The following is a 12,414-nucleotide window of genomic DNA, read 5'->3' as shown; positions in this document are numbered from 1 at the left end:
CTAAAAGATGAAACTTGAACTCTTTCTGCCACAAAAAGAAGCCTGTTTGGTACAGAAATTGAGGACTGGAGATCCATCAGTGCAGGGCATTATGAGAGGAGCTTATTGAATTGGTCTGTTTTCTGAGTGGAATTACAGACTTTGATATTTAGGGTAACACTATGATTCTCTCTTCTAACTGCAAGAACCCTAGAATTTCAAAGTATGAAAGTTGCGACATGCTGTTATGTTTCTTGGAGAGGCATTCACTAACTATGCCTCTCATGTCTCTCAGTGGCGAAGAGTAGCTACACGCTCAGTGCTAAAGAATATTTTCTCCAAGAGTCTGCATTTGTCAAGAAGGCATCCTGCTCTGAATAACCTTGGGTGTGCAGAGCAGAGAATCTTCCTATGCCTGGCATTTATCTTTTAATTCTCTTAGATCACTTAGTTTGTTGTCCTAGTCTCTCAATTTTCATTGTCTTTCTATTACAAATCAAAAAGAAAATATTTTAAGCAAAAGCTGGAAAATATTCTTCTAAAGCACATTTTAGACTGCTAATTTTGATGGATATAAACTTAAGCTTTTTAATGTTTTCTCCAATTTCATAATAGACACCCATCTTCTACTTCTTTTCTCTTTCATGAAAAAAAAAATTTCCAAAACCTAGCCACAAAATAAGTATATTTTTCAAGTGTATCACTTCAAGAGGATATACATGAGTATAAAACTATTCAAGATAAATCACTGTATAAACAGCAAAGAAAGTATTCAAATGCATACATCTTGATAGGGGTTTTTTGTTTATTTTTCTTTTTTCTTTCCTTTTTGGAATGAATAGCAGACTTACCAGGGAGCACTAAATTCAGTATATGAAGGAAAAATAACTTGTGTGAGATGTTATGTATAAAAATTAACCGATTGCCACTCAGATGAAAATAAAACCCAAATTGTTTAGCTAAATCGATAAAAAAAATTCAGTGAGAACAGTTGCTTCATCTGATCATTGCCTTAATGTCTTCAAGAAGTAGAATTGCCTAAGTATGTTACCACATTTACTCTTTATCATAAGAGGTTCATGCATGAGGCAACTTTCCTAAATGGGCAATGCTCCTAGCATTCTAACAAACATTTGTGACAAGCAAAGTTGTACTCAATTTTATATCACAATATATTAAAATATTCTCTTTCTTTTGAAATGCATTTTACACTCATATGAGATATTGTATTCAGTTAATATCCCTAGCACCTAGCACAGTGGTAAGTACTTAGTCAACACCTAAATGTTTGTTAAATAAGCAATGAAACGTTTTTGTGGCTTACAATTTACTTCATTTTTAAGATTCAATTTGAAAAGGAGGGTATACTCATCCTTCTTATATAAAGACTAATATAGTGTATAAAATTTCCAGTTTAGACAGGTTAAATATTGGTAGTCAACTGAATCTGAAAACAAAGTAACAGAGGGAGTACCCATTGTGGCTCAGCAGGTTACGAACCTGACTAGTATCTAAGAGGACACGGGTTCAATCCCTGGCCTTGCCCAGTGGGTTAAGGATCTGGTATTGCCCTGAGCTGTGGTGTAGGTCGCAGATACGGCTCAGATCTGGTATGGCTATGGCTGTGGCATAGGCCGGAGGCTGCAGCTCTGATTCAACCCCTAGCCTGAGAACTTCCATATGCCACAGGTGTGGCCCTAAAAAGCAGTAAATAAATAAATAAATAAATAAATGCAGAGCAAGAGAACCCTCATAGTCTTCCTCTCCATTAGCTAGCGTGAGCTTCAACAATCCAACCAGCAAATTTTAAATTATGAAAATAAAGACTAAAGTATTTTCTCTTTAATTTGATGGTGGCAGGGTGGGGTGGGGAGAGGTCTTTATGACAACATTAGAGGAAGGCAAATACAGCATCTTCTCCAGATCCAACATGGTATAGTGGAAAGAATCGTGGGCATTAAGTCCTCTTATGGTTGTTCAACAAATATCTTTTGAGAACCTATGTCAGGCACTCTGCCCAAAATTTTAAAAAATAAGAAAAACAAAGCAAAAGCAAACAAAAATTAGCCTTTGTCAATCTAGCATTGTTTAGGGGGATGTTTCATTCAGTCTTCTGTTCAAATCTCATTTTTACCACTTGGTAAGACTTTGTACAAATCCCAAAGTCTCAACTTTATCACTTGAAAAAATTATGGACTGTTGAAGACATTTCTCAATATATTACTAGAAGGGTGAAATGTGGCAGTACACCTACAGTAACTGACCTGTGGTAGACCCTAACATGGGTTAGCTCCTGTCAACTACTCCCCCTTCTCCTGCAAACAATAAGCAATTTCCAATAAGACAGAAGAAAAATTAAGATATTTACATATTTAAAATATAATTCATTCTTTTGAGATTCCCTACAAATCAGGGAACAAGTATCATAATATGCATTTTGGGGTACTGAATTTATAATACCATATCTATTACCTGTGTGTTCTGATTTTTCCTTATATGTTTTGTTTATTAGACTACTCATAACAACTTCTTTACCACTAACCGTGTCCTTAGGAGTAAAATTAAAATTCCCTCTGGTATAAAGAAAAAAAAAACAAAAAAAAGAAAAAGAAAAAATATTGAGGTAGGATATCTTTGTCTGGTTGTGGAATTAGGGTGATGCTGGGCTCATAGAATGAATTAAGAAGTGTTCCTCCCTCTACACTTTTTTAGAATGGTTTGAGATAGATGTTAACTCTTTTCTAAATGTTTGATAAACTTTGCCTGTGAAGCCATCTGGTCCTGGACTTTGTTTATTGGGAGTTTTTAAATTACTGATTCAATTTCAGTACTGGTAATTGGTCTGTTTATATTTCTTCCTGAGTTAGTCTTAGGAAAATGTATATTTCTAAGACATTGTCCATTTGTCCATTCCTAGAGGAATTTGTCCATTCTTTTAGGTTGTCCATTTTATTGGCATATAGTTGTTCATATTAGTCTTATGATTCTTTGCTGTCATTTGTAACATTTTTCATTTCTGACTTTATTGATTTGGGCCTTCTATCTTTTTTTCCCTGATAAATCTGGCTAGAGTTTATCAGTTTTGTTTACCTTTCCAAGAACCAGCTTTTACTTTCATTGATCTTTTCTCTTTTTTTTTTTTTCAGTCTATTTTATTTATTTCTGCTCTAGTCTATAATTTCTTTCCTTCTACTAACGTTGGGTTTTGTTTGGTCTTCTTTTTCTTGTTTCTTTAGGTGTAAGGTTATGTTGTTTATTTGGAATTTTTCTTGTTTCCTCTGGTAAGTTTATATTGCGATAAACTTCCCTCTTAGACTTGATTTTGCTGCATCCCATAGGTTTTGGATCATTGTTTTCATTTACATTTGTCTCTAGATATTTTTCAGTTTCCTCTCTGACTTCTTCAGTGATCCATTGGTTCACTCCATGTGATTGTGTTTTTTTGTTTGTTTGTTTGGAGTATTTTTGGTGATTGTTTAGCCTCCAGGTGTTTGTATTTTTTTTACAGTAGTTTTCTTATAATTGATTTCTAGTCTTACAGCATTGTAGTTGGAAAAGATGCTTGATATGATTTCAGTTTTTTTAAATTTACAGAGGCTTGTTTTGTGACAAAGCCTGTAATCTATCTTGGAGAGTTTTCCATGTGCACTTGGAAAGAATGTGTATATTCTACTGTTTTCAGATAGAATGTTCTTTGTACATCAGTTAAGTCCATCTGGTCAAATATGTCATTTAAGGCCAATATTTCCTTATGAGCAGAAGACCTGAATAGGTATTTTTCCATTCAGCTGGCAAACAGAAACATGAAAAGATGCTCAACATAGCTAATTATCATGAAAATGCAAATCAAAACTTCAATGAGATATCACCTCACACCTCTCAGAATTGCTATCATCAAAAAGAACACAAATGTCAAACACTGGCAAAGATGTGGACAAAAGGGAACCCTTATACACTGTTGATTGGAATGTAAATTGGTACGGTCACCATGGAAAACAGTATGAAGCTTCCCTCAAAAAAACAAGAAAATTGAGCTCCCATAGGATCCAGCAATTCCACCTCTGGATATATATCCCAAAAAACCCCACACCCAAAAACACTAAATTAAAAAGATGCATATACCCAATGTTCATAGCAGCATTATTTACAATTGCCAAAATATGTAGGCAACCTCAGTTTCCATCAACAGATGAATGGATAAAGATGTCAGATATGTAGATACAGATATAGATATTTATGCAGTGGAATACTATTCAACCATAAACATGAATGAAATTTTGCCATTTGTAACAAAATGAATGGATGTGGAGAGTATTATGCTGAGATAAGTCAGACAAAAAAAGAAAAATACTTTATGACATCACTTTTATGTGGAATCTAAAAACGAAAACAAATTAGTGAATAAAAAAAAATAGACTTCCAGATAAAGAGAACAAACTAGAAGTTACCAGTGGAGAGAGGGAAGGGGTAGGGAAGTAAGAGGTACAAACTATTAGGTATAAAATCAGCTCAAGGATATATTGTACAACACAGTGAATATAGGCAATATTTTATATGTATAAATGGGGTGCAATCTTTAAAAATTGTGAATCACTATATTGTGCCCTTACAACATATTCAATAGTATACATCAAGTATACTTTAAGAAATACTAAAAAAAAAAAAAAAAAAAAAAGTTGAGGAAGATGGACTGAAATAGAAAGAGGAGAAAGAGACAAAAAGCATTGCATTACTTACCTGACTGACAGACAGTACAAAAGAATTTAGTTACTCTAAAAATCTGTGGGGTCCATATAAAAGTCAAGGTTTCATAATTTATCCCTTCTCTTAATGGATCTCAATAATTTGGCTCTACTTTTATTGTTTTTACTATTAATTTGACAGAAATGTTAGTGAAAACAAGTTTGTTGCTGCAACTTGTCATCATCAAAGAAAAAACACAGGCGTTTAGGGAACGGTAAAAGGTACTAACAAGTGACACAATGACAAAGTAGAGAATATAGTTGCCAAATATAGAAACACTGACATTCGTAATGCATTAAGAGTTAAAGAAGTGAAAAGAAAACAACGCAAAAGAAAACAAAAAAGAAAAAAGACTGGAATAGCACTATATATAGCAAAACTTTGTATGGTCCAAAAATTAAAATCTCACTAATAATTAAAGAAATAGATTTTAAAGCATGAAGATAATATTTATTCCTATCAGACTAACAGTATCCACTTTTGGAAGGGTGTTTATAAATATTAAATTCTCTTAGGGTATATTTGGGAATGTAAATTCATGTAAAATTTATGGGGTTCAAGTTGACAATGGCTATAAATACTAAAAATATGTATACTCTTTGGCCAAGCAGTTACACTTCTGAGAATTTATTCTATGGATATACATATGCAAATATATAGATTATAAATAACTATTTCTTTTTTAAATGTATGTTTTATTAAGGTAACATTAGATAAAGTTTCATATGTACATTTTATTTCTACTTCTGTATAAACTACAGCATGCTCACTACCAAGAATATCGTTTCCATCTGCCACCACACAGTTGATTCTTTTTACCAATTTCACCCTCCCTCCCCTTGCCCCCTGCTAACTACTACTCTGTTCTCTGTATCTACATTTTTTTAAAAGAAATATTTCTTGTAGCATTTTTTATGATACTAAAAAGTTAAAAATTTCTAAATGTCCTTGGGGAAATAGCTTAAAATTATGATTAGTCTAGAAAATGAAATACAATAAAAAGTGAACATTTTTAGATGATATGCTTGCATGTGTATAAAAATATGCTACAAAATATATTATGAATAAAAAGTAAATTATAGAATAAAATATACATATATATATATTTAAACACAGAGACATTCTACTTTATGTCTGCTCACAGTTTCCATCAACAGAAAATAAGACATAAGCAGAAAGAAATTATTTGAATGATTTAAAATTTTTAAAGTTATTTTTCTCACTCTTTTGGTTATTGCTTTGGTCCTACATGAACAGTCAATACAATCTATGTCCTATTATTCTTCTCATAATGGCTAAATTTGCTGAAATATAAATTCAGGTTTCTCCCAGGAAAGATGTTAATTCAACTTGACATGAAATGGGAGGAATTATCTCCAATAGTTTTCTTTACAACTGCAGTAGAATCTGTCGTTCCCTGTTATGGCCCCTCAGATGGACAAACTCATTCAAAGCCATAAGTGTGTATGTTTTATCCCATTTTACCTCTAAATTTTCATTCTGCCCAGAATCAGGTTTGGGGCCCTCTGTGTCTCGCAGTGCATAGAATTGGGCAAAGGAATTAATTTGATAAAACCTCAGTGTATGGACCTTTTGGGATTCTAAACAGTCATGAGATGTATATAGGTTTCCGTGTGATCACTGTCCCAAAGGAATAAGAGAGCACTCATGAAGCCCACTCAAAAGATCTCAGACCTTGCCCTTTCAGAACATAGACTGTGCCCATGAGACTCCTTAACCAAACGCCAAAGCTTTGATTTAATGAAAAAACAAGACTCTAAATCTAATATTTAATCTCCATGTCAGGAAAAAAATCTTGAATATGAATAGTTATAGACTGCTTAATAAATCTTTAGCAAACCAAGCATCGCAACACTAACATGGACAAAAAGGAAACTGAGTTTTCTCAATGCCAAGAGCAGTAGTGGCATCTGAGAAAGTAACCATAGAGCTATTTGCTGCCTGTCTTTGACAGATGGATCTGAACTGAAATCCCTCTGAGGAATGGGCCAGCTCCCACACTGTCACTACCACCCACCCTCCCTGCTCCCCACTCAGTGTCTCCCCTACACATAACATACAAAGAAATGCACACAAACCAAAACTTAGAAAATCAGAGCCCGGGTCCCAGATGCAGGAGTCCTTCGGGTCAGTGGGTACAGCATTACCCAGACAAAGGTGAAACCATGCACACAAAGAGCCAGGGAGCCCCATAGAGAGCGCTCACCCAGAAGAGAAAAAGTAAAAGGACGCAGCTTAGTGCCTCCTATGTCATTGTTACCTCTTTTTGTCTTGATTTCTCTTTTAAATTGAAATATAGTTGATTTACATATTGTGTTTCAGGGGTACAAAATAATGATTCAGTTATTTTTCTGATTGTATTCCATTATAGGTGATTATAAGATACTAAATATAATTCCCTGTGCTATACAGTAAATCCTTATCTATTTTATGTATAGTAGTCTCTGTTAATCCTATACCCCTTATTTGTCCCTCCCCCGCTGCCTCTCCCCTTTGGTAACCTAAGTTTGTGTCCTATGTCCCTGAGTCTGTTTCTGTTTTGTAAATTCGGTGCTACAAACCAGGTTCCTAAAATAAATCTTTTTCATTAAGCAAAGCATTACTTTCTCAAGTTCCTAAAATGAACATGCAAATATATTAACCTATGAACTATAAGGTAGATCAGATTAATGAGGGGGGGCCAGATATATTGGGATTGAAATTTAAACATTTAGGGATAGTCTTTGTATCTGTAAGTGATATGCTGACTCTTTTTTTTTTTTTTTAAACACAGCCTACCTGTCATTGGCCTGATTTTGAAAAAAATACAAAATATTTCACTTTTATCCTAATTTTACTGTAAGAACAACCAACAGTCCAAACTTTTGATCATAAGTGGCAAAGAGGAATTCGAGAGTGGTAGGGATTGTGTCACTGGCCCTTGAGCTCAGTTTCAGCCTCTCTGGGACACATAGATATTATAGGTGCAACAATACCAAATCTCTCCATTTTTCAAGATAGCCTGGAAATTTTTATTTACGCCTTGTTATTGAAGATAATTTTAAGTTTTAAACACTGTGCAGAGGTAAACAAAACACATCCGATAGTCAGACCTGGCCTGCATACTCCTGCTTGAGCCTTCTTTAAACATCTGCTCTAAAATACTCTTGTGCGCATACATGTGTGTAGGGTGGTTGTCGCCGTGAGCAGATCCATGCCATCAAGTACTGCGGAGGGAAGAAAACATAGAACAGAGAGGAATGTTGCAATTTAGTTCTACTAACCTTGGATTCACACTCTTCCTTCTGTTCATGAACTTTTAATTAAATGAATGTAAATTATTTAATAAATTAAATGAGATCTTTAGAACTCTTGTAATAACTTGTCCTCTTTATGAAATCTACTTTGTAAATTTTATTAGTTTATTAAATGAATTCTATGATGGTTTTGGTCATTTTAAACTTCTCAAAACCACCAGAACATTCCAAAATCACTTCTATATACTCTGATCCTGGTGCCAAGCTTCATTGCTTAGTTGGTTAAAGGGGCCCTGTGATGGCTGATTTTAATGTGTCCGCTTGCCTGGGTGAAAGGCAGCCCAGAGAGCTGGTAAAACATTATTTCTTCCGTGTCTATGAGGGGGGTCTCTGGCAGAGTTTATTGTTTGAATCCAAAGATGTGAAATAAAGAAGTTCAACCTTACTGATGTAGGTAGGCAACCCCATGAGCCAATTCCTAAAAGAAACAAACACACAACTAAATAAGTAAATCTCCTATGGGTTCTGTTTCTCTGGCCATCCCTGACTAATAGAGATTTTTGGATTTTGATGAGATTAGCATTTGCATTTGGCAGACTCAGTAAAATAGGTGGTGCTCCTCACTAAGAGGGGCCTGGACAGAATGGGAGGGGCAAGCAGGAAGGCATCCCTTCTTCACCTGCTTCCCCGATGGAGCTGGGACATCTCATCTCCTCTTCTGCGCTTGGCCTCTCGTCTATCCCACTGGCTTATCTGGTTCTCAGGTCTTCCGACTCAGACCAAATTCGGCTACCAGCTTTCCTGGATCTCCAGCTCACAGAAGTCAAATCGTGGGGTTTCTCAGCCTCCAAAAGCACACGAGTCAGTTTCTCACAATAAATAAATAAGTCAATTAATTAATTAATATCCTGTTTGTCCACTTTCTCTAAGAGGATCCTGACTAATACACCAATGCAGGTCCTTTGCTGAACTAAAATAAAAATGTTGCTGATCAAACCGCCTGACCAAGCCAGGGGAGTTTGCTGACTGCCTTTCTCCCAGCCTGCCCGTGTGGCAGACATCACAATCTCATTTTCATCAGTGTTTCACTCCCAACACACTGTTTTTTCAAATCCTTAATTTCTGGTTTAGAAGGAGCATGTTTACAATTCCTTTTTATGCAGGTATATTTAAGTGAAACCTGGCACTGAACTTACTTTTTTTAAACTTGAACTCAGTTCAATAGTCAGCTAGACCTGACTACTACTGAAAGAACAACTCTAATAAGAACAGCCATTCCAAATCACTAGCCCACTGTTAAAAAAATTCAAAATATCTCAAATCGGTGATCTGTAATGAGGCTTAATAACTAGGATTTCTGAGAGGTTTTTTTTTTTTTATTTTTTTGTGTGTGTGTCTTTTTGTGATTTCTTGGGCCGCTCCTGCAGCATATGGAGGTTTCCAGGCTAGGGGTCCAATCAGAGCTGTAGCCGCCGGCCTACACCAGAGCCACAGCAAGGCGGGATCCGAGCCACGTCTGCGAACTACACCACAGCTCATGGCAACACCCGATCCTTAACCCACTGAGCAAGGCCAGGGATCAAACCCAAAACCTCATGGTTCCTAGTCAGATTCGTTAACCACTGAGCCATGACAGGAACTCCCAAGATTTCTGAGAGTTTAACAAAGAATAAAAAAGCTTCTTTTCTTGATAATTACACTATGTCTTCTGTATGATGGTGAAATGGGATGGGTTTCCATGACTCAGTTTTGTAAAACACAAAAGGGGAGGAAATAGACAAGTAATATAAGGAAACTAAGAAAGACTTTCAAACTTCCTTTATTTCAAAAAGCAGAAGCACTGAGAAATGGAAGCTAAGGTTCATACGGTCCAGAGAGGGCTTTTGACTCTGATCTTTGAAGTCAAGTGTTCACGTCCATGACAGCAAACTCCAGTCATAGGCTTTGAAATGGAAAGATCCAGGGGATAGGAATAAATCAAATACCAGTAGAATATTTTTTAAAGTACATGTTGGCTTTGAAAGGAACTTCGTGCTTTCATAGAGTGGCATTGTATTTCCTTTCTTCATCAAGTTTGGATTAGTTGAAATCAAAATTGGTTTCTGTTTCCTGAGCCACTGGAAGTGGGGAGAGATGGATTAGAACATTCTTCTGACTAAAAGGATTATAGCTTAACCAAAGGCAATCCACAAAGTAGAATCCCGAACTCAGATAATCTGGAGCTCAGTTTAACACATATTCTGCCTGAAGAAATCCAACATTCATGACGAAGAAAGCCCAACTCAAAACCAGTAGCATCACCTTCTCTTACTCCCACCAAGTGAAGGTAAACTGGAGAACGGCTAAGCTCCAGAACAGTGCGTTTTAATCATCATATTTTTCATGCCTCTCTCAGAGGAAATGAGACGTAATCCAGTTCCTGCATAGGCCTTTTCAGGAAATTGCTCATCTGCCTAATTAAGCTCTTCTTTCTTCACAGGTCTGTAGACACATTCAGCAGACGTATGACTTCCAGAAAACCTTTGTGTCCTCTTTCTGTCGGTCATTGGAGATTTCTGATGGAATGGAATCGCCTTAAAATGGAGATGTGGGGGGAGTTCCCACTGTGGCTCAGCAGAAACAAATCTGACTAGTATCCATGAGGTTGTGGGTTTGATCCCTAGCCTCGCTCAGTGGGTTAAGAATCCTGCCTTGCCATGAGCTGTTGCGTAGACTGCAGATGGGGCTTGGCTCCTGCATTGCTGTGGCTGTGGTCTAGGCTGGAAGCTGTATTTCCAATTCAGCCCCTAGCCTGGGAAGTTCTGTATGCTGCAGGTGTGGCTCTAAAAAGAAAAAAAAAAAAAAAATGGAGATTTTTGGAGATTAAAATCCCCATTTTTAGGAGATTCCATCACCTTGTATTAAGCACCAGCTAAGCTTCTGGGACACATCATTAAAAAGCGTCATTTCCTATAGGGAAGCACTTTTTATGAAAGGGTGCATATTGAAAGGCCTAAGCGACTATGCTGATGACTTTATACCTTGTCGCTAGCATAGAGTATCTAACTGCTCAATGGCTCCAAGTTTATCAGTGCTCAGGCAAGCATGTTCCAACTCATTTATCTGTTTTTTTCAGTAAAACAGTCATTGTACTTTGTCCCTCTGCCACTTTCATAATATGCAACAGAGCACTTACCCTCTGTCCTACCCGTCACCAGTTAACCTTGTTTTATTTCCTGTCGTGGCAAAGTTAGCACAAACCACTTCCCTTCCACCACAACCATTTACCATTTCTTCCTTCCTAAGCCAGCTTCTTAATTTCTTTTTTTTTTTTAATTTTTTTTTAATTTCTAATGTAATTGAAAAAAACATGTAACAGACATTTATGGAGTCCCACGTCAGATGCTGGGCACATGAAACAAAATAAGAGAGGGATTTTGCAAGAAGTTTGCAAATTCAGTAGGAAGAAAAATACAGAATTAATCAAAAACCCCACATCCAACAATAATAGGAGCAAAAGGGGAAAAAAAAGTCATCTAAATAGCCTGCTAAAGAAGCAAAAAGAGGAAGGAAACAAACTATCATTATTCTCCCTACCTATGGGGAAAAATGTTACTTTTACGTGCTTTTATACTTTGCAAATAATACTATTCAAATATGTGGTCACGCGCGTCTTGTTAGGCGGTGGTGGGTAGCAGTATGTTCATCCTCTCCCACTGACCTATTATGTCTAAGTACTTAAAAAAGAAAATTGATTCTTATGTATGAAGTTATACCAACACAGAATATAACAATATATGAGGTTAAGAGAAATGAAGAGCCCAATTTTGAAGTCTGCTGAAGCTAATACTTCAATAGCCTGCACCTCAAAAAGCATACTATAGCACTGATAGAACAGGCCTGGAACCTAAGTCTTATTTAGTTTTCCCACCCCCTTAGCCCACCTTGAATAAAACCGTTCAGCTTCTTAGATATGTCGAAAGACAACACCATAGAGATAATTATAGGCCTTCAAGCAAGTCTCTAGATTTGAGAGTTAACATTCCAGTAGTTCTGGAATTCTCTCAGCTCTGTTCATACACACCAAAATAGTTGGAAGAGGATTTCATTCATCTCTGTGCAACCCAAGCCTGAAGGCTCCTAACATCTGCTGCATTTATAGGTTGAGAGCAGATTCAGGCAAGGTCAGTTCCATTCCATTCAACAATTATTTGAGCCCAGGGAGTCTTAATTATTTGAACATGCATTATGCCCCATCCCCCAATTACATGGTTGCTTAGGGAAGCAAAGAAGCACTGTAACACACAAATATTCATAAAGGGGCTGATTGACCTCTCGTAATACTAGTCACCACTGTCCCACTCTCCTTAACCCCTAACCTATGTCTCAACCCACCATACAATACCAACTCTGACTGATGGGGTAGATTTTACAGACCTTTAATCAAACAATGCAA

General features: G+C 36.5%; 1 long non-coding RNA gene across 2 annotated transcripts in view; it reads left to right on the top strand.

Moving 5' to 3' along the window:
• The window catches only part of LOC110260804 (uncharacterized), a 364,487-nt gene that overhangs the window by 210,376 nt on the left and 141,697 nt on the right, over positions 1-12,414 (top strand). The window lies entirely within an intron of this gene.

Source organism: Sus scrofa, chromosome 5, assembly GCF_054392235.1.
Source record: "Sus scrofa isolate SSC_HxYL_T2T_F1_AM1 chromosome 5, Sscrofa_HxYL_maternal_Yorkshire_Landrace_v2.0, whole genome shotgun sequence".
NCBI lineage: Eukaryota > Metazoa > Chordata > Mammalia > Artiodactyla > Suidae > Sus > Sus scrofa.
Note: the sequence above shows the minus strand (reverse complement) of the source record. Positions and strands in the feature narration are given on the sequence as shown.